The following is a 25,278-nucleotide window of genomic DNA, read 5'->3' on the forward strand; positions in this document are numbered from 1 at the left end:
TGCTCTTTGAACCATGACACAAGCGTGAACTTTAAGAAACTTGATGAGATAAAATACCTCAAAGTCCAGCTGCCTCTGCTGCCTAGAGCAATTCAACTGATTAAAACATTGATTTTTACAAAGCGAATCTGAAAAAGAGTTAAACAATATGCTGATTCAGATGGGCTCATTTATTCTAACTTTTCTTAAAATAATGTCACCACAGGAGACAAAAGTCATAAGCATTAGAAAGGCAGAGATTTAGAAATGTAGATGATCATTCTACACAAAGGCCAAATTTGAGAACATTAAGAACTAATAATAATGATTTAAAACAGAATGTCTTAGAACAAGTAGAAGTTTCGAAACCATAAGTGCTAAATAGCAGTCTTGGGGTGTACAGTGAGTTTCACTTTGTGGCAAGCAGGTTCACAAGTAATGCAGCTATTATGTGCAATGGAAATCATGCACACAGCATAACTGGATATACATAGCGTGCATTCAAACTTAAAACTTTGTAGCCCCTGACAAATGGAAGTAAATGCCTACAGAGGTATAAGCTGCTCAGAAGAGATGAGAAATACTGAGGTATGTCCACTGAAACATTATGAAAATAACTGAGTCTCTGCAAAAGGTCTTAATAATCTCTAAGTATAAACAAATTTATGGCCACTAATTCTTTATGAAAGTATTTAAGAATAGTGGGAGAAAAACGTATTATGAGGCTAGGAATTAGGTTAAGACGCAAGTATACTTGTTAGAGCTGGGTCACAAACTTGCCTCTGAGCTTTTTAGCAACTAAGGCAAAGTAGAAAACACAATCAGTTTTATGATGAAAAAGATTAAGATTGAATACCAACCGGTTACTTAGAAGCGTAACTAATTCTGGTACTCAGACTAGATAGTATTTCTCTCTCATGAGTCTCACATTGAGAGGGATGTGGAAACCCAGAATGTAATTCAGTAAGTCTTAGATAAGCAATTTCTTACTTGGATTAGTTAGCTTCTCCTTCTGACGTGGATTTTAAAAACCCTCAAATACTCTGAGTAGGTAGAAACTTGTGGAATTGCAGTGATAACAGTATTTTCCCATTCATTACATTGATTTATTAAATCATGTTTCACAAAAACACTCTTGCTCATGGCAGCTGAATTGGTTGTTTCTACCCAAGAAAGAATCAAAGGCTCTTTTATTCAGGTAGATAATATGTTTTTTTCTAGCCATTCTAAACAAAGACAGAAGTCTAAAAACCAGTATGAAAAGAAGTAAGATAATGATAATGTGTGGGTTAATATTGAAGCATTACATGCCTCCAGCAAAGAAGATGATGGTAGGCTCTTGCCTCTCTTGGATTTAAGGTTGTATTTCTAATTATTTAGGAGTAACCCAGAATGTTCGTGCTTTACAGCCATTAATAATTCAGCCGAGGCACTGACAAAGCAGGTGTGCTTGTGTGATGCACTAAGATTTTAAGTCAACCTGATCTCCCACCCAGAAGCCAAAGCTCAAATCAACTTGGTTGTGTACTCTTCATTATGTCACAACCAGTCACAACTGTGTTCTCTAGAAGGATGCCCAAATCTAGCTCTGACAATGAAAGGGAAGAAATTAGAGAAAATGATGGTTCTTAGGCAGAAAATATGTGTTATCATACAATCATACCATCTAGTTAGACCCTTAAATGTTGAGACTTGCAAAGGCTTTGAAAAGTGTTCTTCAAAAATGGTGTTATTCAATATTGATCCCCTTAAGAATATAAAAGAAATGTCCCTCCAAAATAATGTTCAGTTATCTGTATATCTTCATTTGTGATTGTTGGTATATTAAGTCTCAAAGATTGCCAGTGAGAACTTTAGTTTTATTATGGATTAAATCATCTGGTATTTATTTCCAGGTTTTGGGGCTATCATAAAAGCTACATACATAATAATAGTGTAAGTATAATCATTTAGGTCTATTGTTTTTTTCAATTTCAAGACTGATACTAAACATACAACAAGCTGAAATGCCAAAGCCATGTTACAGGTTAAATCCAATTTATGGCCCTAACAAAATCAAAATTATTTGCAGTGATTCAAGAGGCAAGAGAATGAGGAAGACTCGTGGAGCTAGACAAAATATAGAGGGTCTATTTTAAAAGACTGGTACAAGGTTATGAAACTGTTCCTCAGTGGCCTAAATTCATGATTTATCTACCACTTTCTCTTAGGTTTTATCCACAACCATCAACCAACAGTAATTTGACCCAAAGTAACTGATTAGGAATGAGAATATTAGTTAAAAAAAAAAAAAGAAAAAGAAAAGAAATAACACTTCTTCTGTAACAAGAATAAATACTATGAGTATGGCTCAAATACTGTCACTTTTCTTTGAAACAAGAATATTAGAGAAATTCAGTGAAAAATATCTACCATAAGAAGTTCTACAAACATCCTGGAATTCTAGCCTACATATAAGAGCATAGTATTTGGATATAGAGAGCATAGATTTGAGTTCTTATTCCATTTTTTATTCACCCTGTGATCTTAGGCATTTTACTTGATTTTTCTGAGTCTCCATTTTGGTACCCTTAAATGAGAATATAATATTCAACAGACAAATTTACTATGATGTTCAAATGAGGCTATATTGGGGGAATAAAAAGAGCCATATTAACTTTATTTATCAATTTGAAAATGATTTTCTCCCAGGAGGGCACCAAAATGTCATTCTCAAAAAAGTATTCAGAGCCCTAGACTCTCAGACTTGGAAGATAGAGATCAACTGGTCCTGAGGTTTTTACTTTGTGTTCCTCAGTCTTACAGTTCTAGGCAATGTCCTGGGGTCAAGTGCAGGGGCAAAGGGGAAGTGGGTTAGACAGAGCCCCCAACCTCTCCTGCCCCCGCCAGAACTGCTCCCCTTTTATTGGTATTAGATATTGCACTTGTTTAGAAAATTCTGTTTGAACAGGTTCTTTAGCTGTGGCTAAAAATGATTACAACAAAACCCAGGAACCAAATCCAATTCCTACCTTGCAATACCACCATCACCTGAGAAACGTATGATACACCCAAGGGATCACCTCTGGTTGATGGCAAAGCCAGGGTTTAAACAAGGTCTTCTAAGTACTCCTTCAACAAGATCTGTGCCCTTCCCACCATACCAATCAATCCCCTTAAAGGTTACAAGCTGTTAGATTTGGAGTGAGAGATTTAGTACGTTGGGGTGTTTCTGACTTCCAAATGCCACTGAACTCCATTTTGGTGTGGGGTGATTGTTTCAATTAATATCTAAGGCTGAAGCTTCAGCTCCTGTTTCACTGATGGGCATTGCCATGGCAATTAAAGCTCTTCTGGCTACATAATGAAATCCTTTTTTTAAAAAAGATTTCTGATCTCAACTTGGCATAGACCACTCTAGATAACCTATTTAATTCCAACAAAGCAGTATAAATGTTCTAAGATCAGATAAGGGCTTACAGCATTTTTCAGTCAATCTACGAAAATATAATTTAGGAGTATCAAAAAATCTCTCAAGACACTAGCACAGTTTTTAATTTTTAGGATGGGAGTCTCTGTAATTCTCTTGGAGGGATGGTAATCCTTAAGTTTGTTCATTCTGTGGTTGGCCTAGAAGTCTCTAAAAAGTTTCACTGAGGATATAAGATTACCTCATGCTTCTAAACATTTGCCAAGAAAAAGAAAAGACTTAGAGTAAAATAAAAACTTAGATGTTAGTATGATAAAATCTGTACTTGTATAAAATGAGGTAGCTCACTTTTAGTCACATAGAGATTTAGAAGCTAAGAATTTTGTCACAAATCAAGCACAATTCTAAACAATTAAAAACTTGTATTTTGACACAAAACATTTATTCATTTATACAGTTACCTATTTAAATGCATATACTCAAACACTTCACAGAGATTTGAACAAAAGTACATGGTCATTTTCCTTAAGAACTTAAAGTTGTAAGCTCTGCTAAATCGTATTTTAGCTGAAATTCCAATACAGTACAAGAAACACCTCACTAAATATTATATAAAAGGCAAGACCCCAAAGACGCATGTTGATTTATTGTCTTACAGCATGAAGCCATCTTGTGTAGCTATGATTTTGAGTTCATAAATCCTAAAATATTCTTTTTTACTGGGCCTTCAAAATTTGATGTATTTTCAATTGGTAAAGTCTGGAGATCAGCAAAACTATAATAGCCAGTACAGAGATTGAAATATACACTTGGTGATGACAGTGGCCCACTGAATATGTCTAAAATTATCATTTGCACAACTTCCCTCAAAGGTATTTTTCTTAATTCTCTTTCCACTTATATCAAAAATGTTCCCTCATCCCTCCTAGTCATATAAAAGAATGAATGTTTCCCTAGGGCTACTTGAAGTTTACTTTAACTTCAGTGAAACAAGTCTACACTCTGCACACAAAGAAATCAAGGTTAACTGTTTCTCCATCTTTGTGACTGGTCCCTGTTATCAAAAGAGAATTGGAACTTGACCTGGATGGACAAGTTATAATTCATTTAGATGTGAAAGAGGTCAAATAATTCAGTACTCACAATTATGTTTCCTTATTCTAAGCCAAGAAATGAATATATAAGGCAGGTTGCTAAAATTATGATGTTTGTTGGAGAGTACTATTTTTCACTATGGAATGACTAACAAAAAAATACCACCTACTTACACGCATCACAAAGCCTCCTACACTGCAGTAAGCCGACTTTCCTGGGCTGAGTGGTTTATTGATGAAGCAAAAAAAAAAAAAAACATTTTTAGAATTCTTCTAAGTGCCAACTCTCTTACTTGATTGAAATTGTAGAAGAATGTACTATGAGACTTGGTTTTAGACCTCAGCATTTTTCAATCAACCACTTGTTTAAACGCCTATGCATTCTTTAGCTAGATTATCATTTCTCACCGTGTACTTTCTTAATGACCCAGTTGTATTATTCAGGGAAGCTTTTACCTTGCAAGTTTCAAGCTCTTGGTAAATGGAATTTTATTTAAATGAAAGAGATGAAATTAAACAACAGTGACTGAACTATATTTAATTAACTCAAACAAGTACAATTATATTTATTGAAAAGTTGTCTCATGCACCTCAGGATTAACTATATAGTTTACAACTATATAGTTTATAATTTTGTACCTTAATTGATAATTAAGAAAATATTCCAGAAGCATACTGTTTATGTTCTACACGTAATGGAAAAATTCCATTTTAACTTTTAACTTCTAGCTAATCATCCCATTTCCTTTAGTGGGAACAGTCCTGACAAATAAATAAATAACAGCTGGTATAATACTGCAAAAATTGTACTATATTCCTGATGTGTTTTATGTTTTTGATCTCAAAGCAAATTACAGTTATCCACAAATATACACTTAGCATCTGAAAGCTTAATTTCTTGATTGCTAAATACAAGTGAATTAAAACATATTTCAAAAGCTAAGTAAAAGAATCGCCAAAGACGTATGTGTTACTTAAACATACCATTTACTCAGCCTAATATCTCTTACAAATAAACACTACAAAAAGCAAATGTATAAGTGCCAGCTCTACAAATTAGTGGCATTCTGTGTTCCAGTGCCTAAGATATGTAGTTTAAAAGAGGGCAACCCCGGGGCTAAAATAAAAGCTACAGTTATTCTTTTAAATATCAACTACTAAGAGTACTCTGTAACTCAGAGATATTCCAGGACAGAGGGTACTTTCCTTAATATCAATATTCATTAGCACTCACATTTCCAAAGCAGTCACCCATATGCTGAGTTGTTTGATGTTGTTTCTTCTTGAAAACAAACACCAGGGCAAAATCCAGAGTAAAGTTATACATTTATTGGAGAAAGAAACAGATAGAGATCAAAGGGAAAAGAAAGACCAGAATTCTTTGAATGAGAACTCGCTCCCTTCGCCACTGATCTGTTTCATCAGGCACGTGTGTGCAGAAGAGAAGATGAAACATGCATGTCTTCATTTGCAAGTTTTATACAAATAAGTATATGTTAGTTTCCCACCAGTAAATCTTTTAATATGCAGATTAAATTTAGTCTTATGATAATGACAGCAATAGCTTAACACTTAATTATTGAAGCTTACCTTCAGTTTAAAAACTTGCAAAAAGTAATACTATTTACTAAACAGCAGTTTTAAAAATCCATATCCACACATGCAGCATAGCAAAAAAATACATATACTCTCTGTTAAAAATCTCATAAAGAGAAAATAGTCTGGCACATAGATGAAGAATTAGCAGAATCTTCCTTTAATGACCTAAAACTAAGCTAAATGGAATTCTTATAGTATTATGTACATTTATTTATCCATCAAATCCCAGTGAACACTGTTTTCCTTTTCATGTATTTAAAGCATCTCAGAAACTAAAGTACTTATGCAAATCTGTCTCAAAGTGAGCATCCTTGGAGCATCCTTGGATCACAGGCAGAAAAGCCAAAAAGCAAACAATGTCAAAAATAAGTATCCCCAGCTTTTTTCTCCCCTCTCTCCACATGAGGGACTCTTCAGCAAGAAGCCACCAGAAAATAACTTCAACTGGGATGGTCTAGAAAACCCAAGCCAATGGATTCTGCTGATAAGAGGAAATCCAGACAAGTTTTTCCACATGTAGTGCACCCATCTCTGCAAAGTGTATATATGCCAGAGTGTAAGTGTTTTAAAGCCTCCTTGTTCCAGGAGTGTAGTCAAAAACATGACAACACCAATTTTATTTCTCAAACTGGAGGATCTCAATGTTTTCTAGTAAGGTTTGACTACCTTTCCTCTCTTGCCAGTTTTGACTTTCCACAGCATCGTGGCCCTCACATAATTTTTCAGCACCCTCAACACATCTTTGCCTCTGACATTCCTTCATTTCTTCCCCGTAGGTCATTGCCCAAATGTTCCCTTACACACAGGCTCTTCCAGTTTCTACTGAGTCTAGCACATTCTGGCTGTGAGAAGCCCTGAGTGAATGCAAGCTGGGATCTTCTACTAAACTGACAGAAGTTTCCACCGTGGGTTTGCTCTTTCACTGATTTAAAAAATTTAGTGATGCCAGGGTTCAGAGGGGGATAAGCTGGTAGGAAACTAATGGAATATCAGGGAAAGTGATCACCCCAAATCATTTTTCCCTTCCATTTCCCATGAGCAAAAGCTTGTCTCTGTACCATATTCTATTTTTAACAAAAAAAAAATAATCTGGATACTCTGCTTCTGCACGAAATGTACATCACAAATGTTGTTCATGTACCTCGCTCCCAAGAGACTGGGATGCTTGGGAAAAGGCAGCAAGAGATCCTTTCAAACACAAAGGCATTGCGTCCTACCTTAGTATACAGGTAATAGGAGACCTCTTTTCCAGGCCAAGGTCTACGGATGGTGACCTTGGCCGTAACACAGAAACTTATTGTTCCCCAACTTTAACTAGGGCAACAAATATGTCTCCTCCCTACTTGCTTTTTCCAGCAAACCCCGAGTCTTAAATGAAGGGGTGTCTTAGTTCTTCTAATTATCTTCCTCCACCCCACCTTCAACTACAATGGGTGGCAGGGCCAATTCTCTCTCTGTGCCTCCTTTCCCTAATATGCAATTTAGAGCACCAGGAGATTTGGGGTGCACGTTCCAGGAGAACCGGGCTCCTGGGTGGGCAAGCTCATGCGCTGTGGCCAGGGCAGAGAGCAGGCTGCAGACGAGAGGCTTTTGCCCTCTACAGGGGATTTCTCCAGCTCTTTCCTCTTACTGGGCAAACCCATTTTCCTGACATTTCTGGGAAAACCTCTGCTAGCGAAGTTTCCCCAGTTGGTGAGGATGCGTCTGAAAGTCCTCACCTGAACAGAGTCCATCTGAACTGATCTCTAGTGTCAAATAATCCCCTGAAGCAATGGAGTAGAGGGTAGAAAATGCCTGCGGGTAAAGAAGAGGGAAGAATAAAAAGAAAGGATGCTCCCAAGCACTGCCCCCTTTCCTGTTTTCTCATTTACAGTGAGCGGGACATTTAAATGATTTTGTGGTTTGCTGATTTTTTTAAAAAAAAATTTTAATGGGCACTGCAGCGGTGCTCATCGCTTTCTTAAAGCCGTGCCCACAGACAGAGGGGTATACTGTCAGCCTGAACGCGCCTGCCAGCCAACCCCTCTCTGTGGAGCCGGGGACCCGGGAGGGAGAGGGTGCCTTGAGAGGACCCAGCGGAGCGGTGGGGGCAGAGTGGGTTCCGCGCGGGTCAGGACAGCTCTTTCTCCGACAGTGGGAAGGATGCACAGAATCTCCCTGGGTACCGCTTCCCGCCCCACTCCTTTCAGCCCAGATCCACTCCCGCCTCCCCAGCCCCTCCCTACTCCCCCAGGCCCGCTCTGCGCTGGGTGCTCAGGGCAGGCACGTTCGCTGTGCTCGCGTCCCCCGGGCCAGCGGGGGAACCTCTCCAGTCCCTTCGATTGCAGCGGGTCCCCCCACTGCACACGAGTTCGCGCCCAGGGCCATTCAACTGTGGCTGAGACCGTGTCAGTGCTCGCGGGAGAAAGGGGTCTCATGAAGAGCCGGAATGATAATGAGCCGTCGCTGCAGACGCCTCTGTACTGAGAATTTCTGAGAGGAAAGAGGCTGGCCCCGTGTCGGGCCAGGGGACAAGCAGCTCGGAGCGGGAAGAGGAGGCAAAGTGGCCGCGCAGCTCGGGCAACTTTGCTGGGCAACCAGGCGACAGCGGGCAGAGACTGTGCCGCCCGCCGCCTCCGTTTCCCGGGCGAGGTTAACGGGCACGCGGCGCCGGGTCTGGTACCCAAAGTGCTGCTGTAACTGACGAGGGGAGGACAGGATGGCTGTGGCCGGGAGGAGCAGGAGCAGGCGTTGGGGGGGGGGGGGGTACCTGGCCCGAGAGTGCACGCCGAACTCCAGAAAGCCGCCCTCCATGCTCGTCCTCGGCCCTAGGAGGGGCGCCCGGGTACACTTCACCCCAAATGCCCACTCGCCGTCCCACGGGGCCACTAACTATTCCAGCAGCGCAAGGAAGAGGCAGAGAAAAAAGACAGACAGGAGAGCAAGAGAGCAGGCGAGGGCCAGGAAGGAAGGAACGACGCCAGCCCCGAACATCACGTACCTTGAGTTCCTCAATGTCCAGGTTTGTTGATCTGTCCATGAAGCGAAACTAAAGGAAGTGAAGAGGAACCGGGCAAGTTGTACCAAAAAACAATCAGTCTTTTAGTTTCCAGCCTAAACTCAGCTTTATCCTCCTCCAAGCCCTGGCAGCATCTCTCAGTCTCATTCTCCGTGATCACGCCGCCTCCGCCGGTTAAAAATAATAAAAATAAATAAATAATAATTATAATTCACTTTGTTTTACTTCCTCAAAGATTTAGTGACAGGTGATCTTTACCGCGGTGCAACACAGCTCAGTGGAATCAAGCGGGGGGCGCGAAGGGGGGCGGGGGAAAATCCACTCTAAGATTTATTCTTCTTCTGCAATAAGCTTAGAAACCAGCGAATTGCTGCATCCCAAGAAAAAAAGCTGCTTCCCTGGACAGCATCATGCGGCAAATTTCAAGCAAATGTGTTCAAACTGAACAGAAGAGTATATGATAAAAGCCTTCCTCGGTCAGGCTTACTCTGGTAGCTAATTTAGCACACTGTGAGTCCCAAGCTTCAGCAATGATCAATTTCCGCGGCAGGATAACCAAATCCCCGAAGTCCTGCATAGACTTAAAAAATGTCTTGCAGCTACGAGGTATTCTCTCAGTGGGGAAAACAAGATGATCAAGTCTGAAGGGAACGTTCTCCTTTGAAGGTTATGCTAAAAGAGTTGAGAGAATAGGAGGTGGCTCCTACAGAGGAGAAAAAAGAGAGAGAGAGAGAGAAAAGCCAGAGAGGAAGAGAAAAATTTTCCTCCTGCTTCGCTGTTTTACTGGACTTCACCACCAGGGGACTGACTTCACTTCTCTCTTCCCACAGCCAGCACTAAGGGGATTTCTCTCATCTGTCAAAAAGCAACAACTCCTCTCCAGACAAATACTATGCTGCTGGGTCTTAAAGACTGTCCTCTGCCCAGAATCCACTAGGCGACGAGCCTTTTAATTCGTCTCGCATGTTGCCTCATCTTGTTCCCATAGATCTGGGAGAAACGCATGAGTGCATCATACACGTCTTTGCTTTACATCACTGCAGCTTTCAGTGTCAGCGACTTTTTTTTTTAAACGTAAGACTTTGAAAGAAAGTGACAAACAGAGGAAATGTCCTGTGCTGATGCTTAGGAGAAAGCAATCTTTTATCAGAAAAATTATTTTTTAAATAGATCCTGACAGGTGAGTATGCTTAACTTGTAGGGTGTAGATGTGGGGAAAGGTCTCATTTTCTTCATTTGAAGGTCTTAGTGTAAAACAAGCTTGACTTTTTAAAAATATTTTTCATTGAAGTATAGTTGTACAATATTATGTGTTATAGGTGTATAACAGAGTGATTCATAATTTTTAAAGGTTATATTCCACTTACAGTTATTATAAGATATCAGCTATATTCCGTGTTGTACAATATATCCTTGTAGCTTATTTAATACATAATATTTTGTACCTCTTAAGTCCCCTACCCCTATATTGCCCCTCCCCCCTTCCTTTTCCTCACTGTGTAAACCACTGGAACAGATAAATGTGTGTTCTCTATATCTGTGAGTCTGTTTCTTTTATGTCACAGTCACTAGTTTGTTGTTCTTTTTAGATTCCACATATAATTGGTTATGATACACTATTTGTCTTTCTCTGACTTATTTCACTTATGAAAGCTGGAATTTGAAGGGATTTAAACAGTCTCCTCTTATTTTATTATGTCACATAAACTGGTGAGACTTAAAAATGTTTTCAGATTCAGAAAATAACTGAATAAATAATTACCTGTGTTTCTAAAAAGAATTTTTTTTGTTTTGGATTTACATGGGCACTCGATGTGTCTAGGCTCCTGTCTCCCGGCCAGCCTCTCTGACTTTATTTTCGCCTTCTTCCCTCACTCTGCTCCAGCCCTGGTCTACCCCGCCCACCTGCCGTTTTTTTCTGCCACTGGCTCTTTAACACCAGCTCTTGTCCCTCAGTCAGGACCACTGCTCTCTCTCCCTCTGCTCTTTGCATGTTTAACCCTCATGCTTCATGAAACTAAAGCCATCTCTTCAGAGAGGATTTTCCTCAGGTGGATCCCTCAGACCTTCCCCTCCTCTGTCATCTCTTTGTGGCAGTTACTTGCTTTCCCATTATTCCATGTGCGCATCTGTTATCTTTTTGTCTGTCTCCTCTAGCACACTGACTATAAGCTCTGGAGGGCAAATTCTATACCTTTCTTATTCGCCAATATATCCCAAGAATTTGGCACAATATAAGTCCACAAATATGTCTGGAACAGATAAATCTTTTACAGTTATTTCATTACTGTGGAAAAACCTCCATGACTCCCTCACTCCTCAACATGCAAAGACCACTTCTTCCCCTCCCAGTCTGTAGCTCAGCTTTATAATCAAGCATGCAGAGTTCTTCAGTTTTCACCTAGTCTACTCCTTAAACTTATCAAAGCTAGCTTTCCTTCAAATTTTGACTTGTACCTACAGCTTTCAAGGCTAGCATCAAGTAGCCAACAGTCCATAATTAGTGGAGCTGAATTTCAAGTTCTCAAAATAAATTTTAAATGTTCACTTTGTATAATTATTTTATTAATACATGATGAAAAATAATAAGGCTGCAGGTGGAGAATGAATGAACTTATGTAAAATGTATGTCTAAAAAAGATCTTTTCTAGCAATGATCAATAATAGAACATTAATAAACATCATTACGTATGTTTTTTAAAAGTCAAGTTTTTTCCATATAAAGTAATTTTACATTCCCTATCAATTTGTTATTGCTTAACTTTAGAAAATTGAATATAATCAGCACATTTATTTTGAGCACATTAACAAAGTGATACTATCTCTGAGATAACTTTAAAATGTGCAATTGTGAAAACACAGTTCAAGAAAGATATCTGCAAAAATAAACATTAATGTCTGAACACTATTCAGAAAGGGGAGACTCCAGAAAGTTTCTTAGTAAGGCATAAAATTTTAGTTGGAAGAAGTGATATTGTACTAAATAATAAAGGATAAGCTTAACCATATTTTTTAAAGTTGTATATAGTCATATATAACGACTTTAATAATTTTTTTTTTTTTTTTTTTTTTTTGCGGTACGCGGGCCTCTCACTGCTGCGGCCTCTCCCGTTGCGCAGCACAGGCTCCGGACGCGCAGGCTCAGAGGCCATGGCTCATGGGCCCAGCCGCTCCGCGGCATGTGGGATCTTCCCAGACCAGGGCACGAACCCGTGTCTCCCGCATCGGCAGACGGACTCTCAACCACTGTGCCACCAGGGAAGCCCTAATAAATCTTTAGTAATATGAAACTATATCCAACATTTGATGTTGACCAGACTGACATTATATGAGCTACAGAAACTATAAGTGATTTCCGAAATCACTTCCAAATTTGAGTCTAATTAAATGTCTACAAAGCAAGAGACTTCAAGTCTTTTACTATTTCATGAATTCCTATGCAAATTCATTAAGCTAAATACGCCTAAAATTAAAAAATGAAATTGATCACAAAATATGGTTTTCTGAAATATATTTATATAACTTTTCAAAGCAATCAGGACCTGATTCCACTTCAACTGGCATGTGATTAAGGGAGACAATGTAAGAAAATGAAATAACTTTAAATAAATTTGAAATAAGGCAATGGAAAGATGGAGAAGCGAACTGAGTTAAAGAATATTATCTAGATGTCCTGAAATCACAACATTAAGATGAAGAACAGCTACCCATGGCTGCTCCAGGAGATCAAGTTGGCACATGGCAGGGTATGTGGAAGAAGCAAGATTCAATTTTAGCAAAGATGTATAATTCACAGGCAAACTGCAAATAGCAATTACAGCCCCCAAGCAGGGGGAAGGCAGTTTGGAAACACCTGCAGGTCATGAGATGTTACATTTCAGGATCACTCATCCGTGGACACATTCATCAATGTCCCCTTCTACCATAAGGTATCAAAGGAAATGTACACAAGTCATTAGGAGCTTCTTTATTTTAACTAATTTACACAAGTGGGAAACAGAAAGATTCCTTTTTTTCTAATAGACAATATAATTTTTATTCATCGTATATGCCTGAAAAACCCTTCTACAATTTTCAATTTTATAGGCCTTTATATTCCCCTCTCCCAAATCTTGAGCCAAATTTAAAATTTTAATGCTTTATATTTTGTGTATCTTAGTGTACTACATAGTAAGATCATATTTTATTTACATTTTCTGTAATTATTAAAGGGATAAGTAATGTGTTATGATTCATTAAAAGAGAGTAATAACTTATTTACATAGTTGCCCCAGTTAGCTTCTAGTGATTAGCATTTGTATTCATATGATCTAGACACTTGTCACAGAAAAGGTTTATTTCTCAAAAATGTTACTCTTCACTCCATGATGTTTTAAAAATATGCACTAGAAAATTCAGAAAATATAAAATACTTGGTTGTTTTTATTTTTATATAAGAAATGCAACTGTTTTTATGTGAACAGATGAGGAATAATAAATTAAACGAGCTATTAGCATTTAATAGTGTGATGTAGTGGAAAGGATATCCTTTGGCTCTTCCCACAAATGATAACCTTTATTATAACATAGATGTATATTTTTTATTTAAAAAAATCAATGTTGAAATTATGTTACAATAATTTCTGCTCAACTTCAACCTAGGTCATGTTCCTACTCAAAATTTTCTTCAAGAAAAAAAAAGGAAAAGAAAAATAGGATTAGCTCAGACAACAAGAGAAAGCAAAGGATAAAGAGAATAAGAGGACAAAGACATGCCTGTTTATGGCTTTTGGCCATAAACAAGAAGCCAGAATATAGAATTAAAGCTACTAAAAAATCGAAACTGGGAACACATCTCCCATTCCTTTTAGATTTAATGGCGAAAACTACAGGCAACTGCATATATTTAGTTAAAATTATACTTAATTATTTAGCCACATATGATTTTAAAAGTACCTCAGTCATGAGAATACACATGCTTTGTATAGCATAGATTAGTTTATCAAAGATAATGGAGAATTTTCTTTGCAGAATTTAGAGATTCGTGATTAATGCTAACAGTTTTAAAAGCATCCCCCAAACCATTATTTAGTGCAGCTCAGAGTCATGAACATTGGTAATTATAGTTGGAAATTTTAAAAACAACCCACAGCAGTGTTAAACTTCATATGGCATATAAGAATTAGAAACATAACAAATCTACGAAAAAAAAAAAAGCCTGATCAAAACTTGAATTAAAGTTCACAACAAATGCATAGCAGTTAACACTATAATACAGTAATAATTAAAACAAAAGAGAAACATGCCAGCACCAAAGAATATCGCATTACTATTATATAAACACAAATAAATGGGGAAGAATGATGTCGAACTCTTCAACCCAAAGGCACTGTTGATCCTCAGTGCACTTTCCCATCAGAAATGATTATCAGTTTACATAGAAGCTTTAAAAGGTCAGAGACAGTGAACCCTAAAATTATAACCACACACCAAATAAAATACAACTGCAGAATCTGTTAAATTGCAACCTTCACCCTCAGACCCAAAATCTTTTACTATTAGGAAAAAAAGGAAAGCCTTTGGCTTTCATTATGTATATTGACTGTATAAGTTAGTTCATTTAATTTCAAGAGCTCAATTCTTTAGCAAAACTAATCTCTATAAACAGGCTTAATATTAATTTTTTAAACTAACCCTTTGGACGGAAAGTGACTTTTCTGAAAATATTTTTTATTTCAGCAGAAGAACCTGAGACTCTTAGGTCATCGCCATATACACAGTGATAAACCAATATAATACCTACAATAAAATCTTTATGAACTGTCAGTCTTTCGATGTGTTCTACTGGCATCACTCTAACAAGAAATGAAGACATATGAGGGACAGGGCCATGGATTTGGTGAGAGATTGAGTAAAACAGTAATTGATTCTAAAAAAATGATCTGAATAGCCAGGAGGAACTGAAAGTAGCATCGGCCTTGGATGGAGTAATTTCGGAGCAGAAAAAAAAAAAATACTAAGGAATCTGGTAGAAAATACTTAGGGTGATTAAATTCTAAAACAAGTCCCTTACTTTCAATTAACTTCTAGTTTGCAATTTTTCCTATTCTGAGAATAACAAAGAATAATACCATAAAATAGAACATTATTGTTTTTTCTGTTGTTTGCTGGCATACAATTGTTCTTTGAAACTTGTTTTTAGGAAATTAGTTAATGTGAAATTTCTTCTCTTTTTATTCCCATGCCTGCACTAAACAAAATAAAATAAAGATTAAATGAATGGAATTATATTTAATAAGTTAATCTCTTACGATATGTACCTTAAGGAATTACCTAGCTATAAAGTTGATTTCTAAACAATTTGGTATCCCTAAATAATAAGATTTTGATTGAGTTTTTTTTTTCAATTCTTTCTTACTTTTGCAGAAGGGGTAGGGTCCAAAGACTTTCCAAAGTTGAATTTTACTAGTATCTTTTGGCAATCAGTTTCCTATTACCATCAATATGTAGTGTTGTCATGGATCTTTAAAATTTTGACAATTTTCTCCAAGGAGAATTTTGGTCTTTTGGTCATTGTTAACATTCTTATTGTATATGAAATACTTTAAAGTTCTCCAAGAACACAGAATGAAAACATTAAAAATTAATAAATAAGTACAATTCTGTAGTGTTTAAAACTGTCGTTAACTTGCTTAAAATAAAAAAATAAAGCAGGAAGGCAAAGTGGAGGCCTATGCAGCCGTGAGTTAGCTGGAATCATCTATCTTGGATGACAAACTATGCTTACATCGAGTGGTCCCCAAACTGCTTAATCAGCCATAGCAACATTGAAGCCCATGCAGCATGATACCACCTGGGTTCTTTTCATAGTCTACCCATTTATGACTGTTGAGAGGACCCAGTTAGGGAGCACGTATTTGAGTTTTTTAAAAGCTTAGTTATGCGTGACAATTTCGTTACATAAACTGATGTACTCTTGATATTGGACTGAGAGTAATTCTCCATAAGCCGCAGCCTGACTAATGCCATATGTCATCATGACAAGAGGTTTTCTAAAGAGCCCAGGAATATCTATCTTTGCCCTAATTGCAAATAAAATTTCATATGCTTGGCAATGACTTTTAGACAAGAAGGTTCCTTCCCAAACGCGGGGTCCTTAGCTTTTTCCTTAAACTTCCTGCTCTGAATGCAGTCACCTTCCTCTTTGAATACTTCAAGATTTGTCTTGTTTTCCTGATGCTCCTCAGAATGTATTCATAATAAAGATTGCAAACATCCTTATTTTTCAAAGTTGATGCATTTGGAAATGTATGTTTGAAAGGGCAAAATTCCCTAAAAACATAACTGGGCATGTTAATTTCTTCCATCTAGAGAATAAAGACAATTTTTATCTGTGATTATTTTTGTTTTGATTTGTAAAGTACATATGGATAAAATGCATGTTGACTAGAGGTCTGAACATTAAAGACAGAATGAAACACCCTTCTAGATTTTTCTTTCAATAATCCATTTTAGAAGCAGTCTCCGTCTAAGGTAAATTGTAGCTCATGTTATAATCACTTTCATAATTCTTTGTTACTGTATTGTTCTTAATCATATGGTAAAGTTGTAAACCTATTTTTCTACCTGTTTTTCTGACCTGGAAGCAAAATACAAATTTTCTATATCTTCATTAAAAACTAATTTCACAAAAATACATTTTCTAAATATATTTTATAAGTTGTTTTGTCTGCACACCCTAGGAGTTTATTCTGCATTTATCATTCTTCTTGTCCACATCTGATAAGGGTGCTGAGGAGTAAGCTCTCCTTAAGGGCTGGGACACTTTTGCAAGCCACTTCCTGCTGGAGATAATTTGGGAGCTGTATTCATTTTCTAGAGCTACCATAACAAGATATCACCCGCTGGTAGCTAAATAAATGTATTTTCTCACAGTTCTGGAGGCTAGAAGTTTGAGCTCAAGGTGTCAGATCAAGGTGTCAGCATTTTGGTTTCTTCTGAGAGATGTGAGGGAAAGATCTGCTCCAGACATCTCTCCTTGACCTGCAGTGGGCTGCCTGCCCACTGTGTCTTCATATGTATGTGTGTATCCTTATGTCTCTTTGTGTGTCCCAATTTCTTATCATTATAAGGTCTCAGTCAGATTGGGCTAGGGCCCACCAAATGGCCTCATCTTAACCTAATCACCTCTTTAAGGGCTCTACCTCCAAATACAATCACATGTTGAGGTACTGGGGGCTAGTGTTTCAACATGTGAATCTTGGAGGGGACACAATTCAACATGTAACAAAATCTCAGTTGTTTTGCAGTTGGAACATCCAATATTAAAGGTTGTTTCTTTGGCAGTGAAATTCCCTCAAATTATTAGTAGGCTTACAATCTATTTCCTTCCGTTTAATTTCATGTGTCCATGACCACATCCAAATTTCTTTCCAAGATAAAACTCTCAGATGTGCATTACATCTTTGCTTCCTTCTTAGTGTCCCCTTTGTTAAACTAATGGGTGACTTACATGATGACATAGGGACAGTAGACTTGGCTGGAAGACCACCCTTAATCTGAGTTTTGCCACAAATCTGTTCAAGTTTATTAAACTGAAAAATTTTGCTGACCCTTTGCCACACAAAGCTTCTTAAAATTTTTATCTCTTACATTGTGGGGCCTCAGAGCAGTTGATATTTCTATCTTTTTGGTGCCTTAAATTTCTAGACTGTCTCTATTCCTTACATCTCTTCCTTACAATACTTTGCCAAAGGCAGCTAATTTTAGTGAATGCACACTACAAACATTTTTCCAACTTTTTCCTCTTATGCTGAAAGCTCAGTAGATCTGCCTTCCAGACTATCACTGGCAACAGTCTTACCAGATTTTTACCTGCTATAACAGGGCTCTCCAGGCTTTAAGTGTCTGATATCTGATCCCTTGTCATGGATAAGCCAATACCACATTTTAGGTGTTTCCGGCTAGGAGTTAAGGAAAAGGGATGGGCATTGGGGAGACTCCTGGGAATAAGCCAGGAAATGGTGTACACCACTTCTGTTCGCACTGCATTGACCAGAATGTGGTCCCATAGCCCTGCCTAACTGCGGAGGAGCCTGGGAAGTGCAGTATTGCTATGTGGCTGGAAAGGAGCTGTGTGAGCGCTGGCATTCTCTAACACAAGACTCTAGGGAATATTTTACACACTTGTTGGTTGTAACCAAAAAAAAATACAGAATAACACACAATTACATTAACACTGAAATTAATGTATACATACATGCATTCAGAGTCTAGTTCCATAGACTTAAGTGCAAAAATGTAAAACTGAATAAGATATTAATATGGTTAATATTATTTAATTACATAAATATATGTTGTTAAACTATAAAGAAATTCATAGGTGTGGGAGGTCAATGCAGGTGGCATATTTATTCGCGCCTGTGCTCATCACACCCCATAGGTCCACCCACCCACTGGTGTATTCCTTCACAAACACTCATTGAGAACCATCTACCTCTCAGGCCCTGAGCTCTTAACATTGTCTCAGATCTAGTAAAAAAGCCCTGCAACTATTAACAAAAGCCAGCCCTTTGCCAAAGTAAAAGCCTCTAATGGGAACACCTCCTAATAGTTAAACAACCCATTAGGTCAGAAATAGAATGGTCAAGGCAAACAACACAAATTATTCCAAATATTCATCTCCAGACACTGTGTTCCAGCAAATTATTGGAGGAATGTTCATAACAAAGCACAAAAGGAACACTTAACGCCTTTGACTTTTCTGCATACCATCTTGCAGAAGCATAAAATTTTTAAAAACTGGACAGAGACCATAAAGACAATGTTGGCAAACCTTCCTTTTATAAAAAAAACAAAACAAAACAAAAAAAAAAAACGCAGATGCATACATAAATAGCATTATCTAAAGCAGAAAGTGCCAAAGCCAGGATTAGAATCTCTCCAATGATAGAATAAGAAATATTAACAATATGTGTTCTTCCCGTTATTATCCTCTCAGTCAGTAATATACATGGAGAAAACAGCCACAAATTAAGTGAAAATCCAGATGCCAGAAGCATAAGGTATTTTTATGGAGCCCCCACATAATGAAGTTTAACATATAAACATTGACACTCATAAAGATATACATTATAATGTTCAGTAAAGGCATACTACCTTTCTTCATGAAAAGCTTTTAAATGTCCAAGGAAATAAAGATAATCAATATTTCACATTCATACTAAACATTCAGAGCAATACGCCTCATTATTAAGGCTGGCAAATTCCTCCAGGAAACTAGTATCACACTGTATTAAACAAAATAACTGAATCACCCTCAGTGGCACTCATTTCTCTATGTATAGATAAAAGACCTGTACATACACATTTGCATATACTTAAAGCGCATATAGATATACGTTTTCTATCAAATAGAAAGATGCACTCTTCACACTATAAATCCATCAACCGACAGCTCATGAAAACATATCCTTTCTAGAATCTTTCCAAATTAAATAATAAGCACTGCATGATATTGCAATATAGCAAAGAGTACATGGAGCTTTTATGACTGAATTTTCTGAACTGCAATCAATCATATGCTACTAAAACTCTTTCCTCCCAAAATCATAGGCACACATGTCTTTCAAACACATCTATTTTTAAACTGGGATATATAAGTTCTAAGTTGATATATTTCAGATAATGTACTGTCATTTAATCTCTGCATGGTGTGTGCATGTCTCTGCAAACGTTGTCACTATTTCCTGCTCCTTGCCTAAACCTTTCTTCTTTGATTTTTCTCTTACCTTTCCAGGCTCATCTTGCCATTCTCTCCTTCACAGGTCTTTCTTTTCCTTTCAAACTGCTGTTCTCAGTGTCCTCTCTGCTCATCTAGATCCACTTCACTTTCCCCATCTCTGAAAATATCCAAAATAGTAATGACCCTCAGATTTACATCTGCAGCTCAGATCTTTCTCTCATGCTCTCCATTTATATCATATTTAACATCAACCCCTGAACATACCACCAGAATCTTATATTTAACATATATATAATTGAGTCTATATATTCACTTCCTAAGTGTGTTTATTTCCCCGCATTGCTAATCACAATTTAGAAATATCTGAATTATTTTTACATGTTTCTCCTTCATGCTCTACCATCCAATCAATTGCCAAAACTTCTTTAGTTTTTCCTATGAATATTTCTCCAAATTTTATCCTTAAATCATTTCCACTGCCATAGCTCTAGTTTAGATATGCATCATTTTTTCCTCAACACTCTCCAAACCATATTCTTTTTTACTACCAGTGTCATGTCTTTCACTGGTCTCTTTATCAAGTGCAAGACCTATGTCTAATTCATCATCATTTTCCCTAGCACAGTGCCTGGGACATAGAATTAGCACAGTATAAAGGCTTGATCATTCCTTCATTCAACCACAGTATAGCAAGCACCTACAGGGCTCTAGATGCTCTGGTTCTATCATGGGACAAAATCTGGAAAGATACCACCTTCCTCAAACTTACATTCTAGCAGGAGACAATAGACAATAAATAATTTAAAAATATAAATGAGTAAATTATTAGCATGTTAGCATGGAAAGTGACTCAGGAGAAAAGAAAGAAGATTGGATTAACAGGGATAAAGAAAACAAGGGGAGGGCAAGTTAGAAATTAAACAAGGTGGTCAAGGTAGGTCTAATTGAGATGAAGGAGTCAAGAGAGTTACACATGCATTTATTAGGAATAAAAAACAGTTCAGGCAGAAGGAATAGCCAGTACAAAAGTTCTACAATGAGAACACACATAATGTGTTCAAGAAACAGCAAGAAAGCCATAGACAGAGGGAAGTTATGAGGGGAAGAGAACAAGGAGGTGAGATCAGAGAGCTAATAGGCATTTTCGGCCATTGTGCAGACCTAGGCTTTTACTCTGGGTAATAGTGTTGAATAAAGAACAGTAGGCCTTCCCTGGTGGCACAGTGGTTGAGAGCCCGCCTGCCAATGCAGGGGACACGGGTTCGTGCCCCGGTCTGGGAAGATCCCACGTGACGCGGAGCGGCTGGGCCCGTGAGCCATGGCCGCTGAGCCTGCGCGTCCGGAGCCTGTGCTCCGCAACGGGAGAGGCCACAGCAGTGAGAGGCCCGCGTACCGCAAAAAAAAAAAAAAAAAAAAAAAGTAAATCCAGGGATATATGGTTTCAGCTACAACACGGCAAGAGCTTGGAAGTTGTCACTCCCACCCTTAAAATAAGAAAACTCTAACAAACTAAAAATCAGTGACTTTTATTGGACACATCAGAAAACTGTGGTTGCAGGACAGTTAGTCACTCCTAAATCTGGAGAGACAGGTGAACCGGGAGAGTCACAGTGATAGCTGCTTACCTGGAGCAGAAGCCACTCGAAATATAAAATAGCAGGAACACTTAACTGGTAATTTTAACAAACTGCTGAAGGCTGAGTGTAAACCACCATGACAGTGAAAAACTCCAGGGACTTCACTTTTAAACGGGACCTCATATATTTGTGAATTTTACCTCTGGGAAACCCACCAGGATCTTATGGTGAAGAAGGATTCTCTCTTGGGTCTGGCGGGGGGGGGGGGGGGGGGGGGGGGGGGGGGGGGGGGGCGGGGGGAGAAAGGGGTAATGATTAGGAAATAAAGCCAGTGTTCTCCATAACAAAAGCTTACCCTCCAGGGGAGAAAACTTCGGCAGAGCCTTGTTTTACCTGGGGGGAGGGCATTTCTCCCAATCCAGGCTTCTTTATCCTTCCTGTCTCACCTCAAGGGGTAAAAGCTATAGTATGAGAGCAACAACTTGTGAAGGTGGGAAACAGGCCCCACTAAAAGATTCAATCACAAGACTATGCGGTGCTTCCTCTGCCCACACCTCACCACTGCACACAGGGCTCCAACAGAATAACCGTGGATTACAGCTGAAAGAGCTGCAAGCCTCGGACTCTAAGAAGGATTTCCTTCCAGAAAAAATCGGATGTATGTAAACATATAGCTGATTCACTTTGCTGTAGAGCAGAAACTAGCACAACATTGTAAAGCAACTATACTCCAATAAAAATTTTTTTTTAATTAAAAACTTAGGTACTTCCCTGGTGGTCCAGCGGTAAAGAAACCGCCTTACAATGCAGGGGATGCAGGTTCCATCCCTGGTCAGGGAACTCGGATCCCACACAGCTGGGGAGCAAATAAGCCCATGCACCACAACTACTGAGCTTGTGCGCCTCAACTAGAGACCACGTGCTGCAAACTACAGAGCCCACGCGCCGCAACTACAGAGCCTATGTGCCCTGGAGCCTGCGCACCACACTAGAGAAGAGAAAACCCACATACCTCAACGAGAGAGAAGCCCATGCATCACAATGCAGATCCTGTGCGCTGCAACAGAAGATCCCACATGCCTCAAGGAAGATCCCAAGTGCTGCAACTAAGACCCGATGCAGCCAAAATTAAATTAATTAAATAAATAATAAATCTTTTTTTTAATTAAAAGAATTTTTTTTAAAAGAAGGATTTCTTAGGGAAGCCCAAAGTCAAGAGGAGAAACAAAAATAAGTACACTAAAGGGATTTTAAGCCTCTCCTACCTACAGCTACAGCAAACACTCAACACAGCTCAACTCCTAACCAGATTAACAAAAATCCTCATGATAAAGATCTATTTACCTTAGTTCCCATTACTCCATGAAACACATCTAGCTACTAATAAAAATAACAATATGTACCAAAAAATAACATCAAAAATAAATAAATAAATCCTGAAGAGACAAAGAAATCATCAGATTAAGACTGAGATATGACACAGACTTTGGAATTATAAAACAGAAATGAAAATACTTATGGTTAACATGCCAAGGGCTCTAATGGAGAGTGGAATGAAATGTTTAAAGCGTTGAAAAAAGAAAAAAACAAACACGTAGAACTCTATATCCAGCAAAATTCTCCTCAAATGTGAGAGAGAAATAAAGACATCTCTGGCAAACAAACAAACAAAAAACTGAGGGAATTCATTGCTACTAGACTTTCCTTGCAAGAACTGTTAAAAGAAGTTCTTTAGGTAGAAAGGAAAAAACGCAGTTCAGAAACTCATCTTACAAAGAAAGGAAGAGCTATGTATGGAAAAGCAATAAATTAAGGTAAAATTAAATCTATCATTTTTCTTATTCTTTATTGAGCTACAAGATAACTGATTATTTAAAATAGTAATAGCAATAGTGCATTTTTGTGCAATTATAGCATATGAGTAAGTGTATAAATGGCAGAAATATTATAAGACACTGAAGGAGATATTAGGAACACTCACGTATAAAGTACCTGCACTACCCATGAATCAGGATAGTTTTAATTGAAGATGGATTTGGAATGGTTAAAAAAGTGTAAGGGAAACTCTACGATAACCAGTAAAAAAAAGGTTTCAAAAGTATAAGTTGGTATGCTAAGAGAGGAGATAAAATCAGGTGTCTAAGCATAAAAAAAAAAATTTTCACAATAAGAAAGCAATTAAAAATGGGCTTCCCTGGTGGCGCAGTGGTTGAGAGTCTGCCTGCCGATGCAGGGGACGCGGGCCGGCGGAGCGGCTGGGCCCGTGAGCCATGGCCGCTGGGCCTGCGCGTCCGGAACCTGTGCTCCGCAACGGGAGAGGCCACAACAGTGAAAGGCCCGCGTACCGCAAAAAAAAAAATATCTGTGGCAGGATTCTCAGTTGAAACCACAGAAGCTGAGTGTGTCTGGTCAAGCAAGCAAGAAAGAGAGACAGACAGACAGACAGAGACAGAGGAAGGGAGGGAGGGAGAGAGGGAGGGGGGAGAGAGGGAGGGGAGAAAGAGAGAGATAGAAAGAAAGAAAGGAAGAAAGTTTAATGGCTAAAGATTAGTTGAGAGGGTTGGAGAACCAGGCTTAAGACTAAACTTTGAAAACAAAATGCTCTGAGCCACGCCGCCCAAGGGTAACGAGAAAATCAACTGCCACGGGCACTCCTACTAACAAGCTGCAGGTACCACAGGTTTTTTAAATTTGTGGCAAAGAACCTGAGTACTTCACTACTCCACTGCTCCCGGTGTTTGCCGGAATGCCGCTCCTGCAGTCGGACACAGACCAGACACCCACCACCATCACTCAAGCCGGAGGTGCCTGCCCTCGTCACGCCCCACCCCCCGCACCCCCAAAAATGGATTCTGCGCAGGACATCCTTCCTCAGACTGCTTACTTCCACGTTGGACTCTCCTGCTGACATGCCTGGAGGAGATGAGGGCACATGTCTGGGCTCCAGCCTCCGAGGAAGATGGGAAGCAAGTTTTCTGGCTTCTTCATGAGAAGGTAAGACAAACGCGGGGAACTTGTTCAGACATGCACAGTTATACTCAAAAGTTCAAGGCAGCAAGAAACCACAAAGCTCAAAGACACTCAGAACATTTCAAATTTATATCACTGCCCTTTGGTTCAAAACCTCGGGAGCTTCCCAGGTGAAATCTGAAATTCCCCACGCCCCCACCCCCCAAAAAAGAAAGAGATAAACCGCTCCAGATTGGCGGGTGGCAGGTTTAATAAGGAAACTTACAAACAAGGCTTGTCTTGGGCGACGAAAATTGAGTCTCGGAATCGGCCTGCCATAATCCTAACAGTTTATAGGGAGACCTTTTTGGTGTTCAGTCAGGTATACCGTGCAGATGGTCTCAGTAACACATTACTCTCTCAAGCTTACATCCTGGAAAATGGCTCCAGCTGTGGAAAGGGTGGGTGGAGCGTACTTTGCAAGGACACGAGTGAGAAAGAGCGCTCAGGGGTCGTCTGGCGGTCATGTCCTCTTGATGACCTCCTCCTACGCCGCCAGAAATTCTAAAACACTGAGTATTATCATTTCTTAAAAGATAACGCTCAGTGTCCATGCTCAAGGTTATACAATGTATGGGGGGAAAAAGCCATTTGAGTTTATACAAAAACTCATGAAGATTTCTTTGTAAAGAAAGACCATTCTTAGGTTATCTTTAACCGGCACAATGACTTACATATAAAGTTACAGCAGAGTGGATACATAGAAGCACAGCATCCAATAGCCAAAGTGCTAAAGGTATAAAATAATTCTTTGTCCAACTTTATAGCACCAAACTTTTCACGGTGTATAAATCTCTATGCGTTGAACCTTTTACTTGTGAAAAAATATTTTAAGAATCAATAAGCAACATTCTAAGAATTGATGAGTACACAAGAAAACATTATATCTA

At 38.7% G+C, this 25,278-nt stretch overlaps 1 protein-coding gene across 6 annotated transcripts in view; it reads right to left on the reverse strand.

Moving 5' to 3' along the window:
* The window catches only part of SGCZ (sarcoglycan zeta), a 920,121-nt gene extending 895,354 nt beyond the window's left edge, over positions 1–24,767 (reverse strand). For 3 of the 6 annotated variants that reach the window (XM_079908978.1, XM_079908974.1, XM_079908973.1), the window contains exons 1-2: positions 24,615–24,767; positions 19,849–19,959 (exon numbers count right to left, since the gene is read on the reverse strand). The gene's annotated coding sequence lies outside the window, so the exon portion shown is untranslated. Of the gene's footprint in view, positions 1–19,848; positions 19,960–21,427; positions 21,631–22,391; positions 22,454–24,263; positions 24,373–24,614 lie in introns of those variants that run through there. The other 3 variants (XM_079908976.1, XM_079908975.1, XM_079908977.1) reach the window with 3 other exon arrangements.
* Positions 24,768–25,278: the final 511 nt, after the last annotated feature.

This window comes from Stenella coeruleoalba (assembly GCF_951394435.1).
Source record: "Stenella coeruleoalba genome assembly, chromosome: 21".
NCBI classification, from domain to species: Eukaryota; Metazoa; Chordata; class Mammalia; order Artiodactyla; family Delphinidae; genus Stenella; species Stenella coeruleoalba.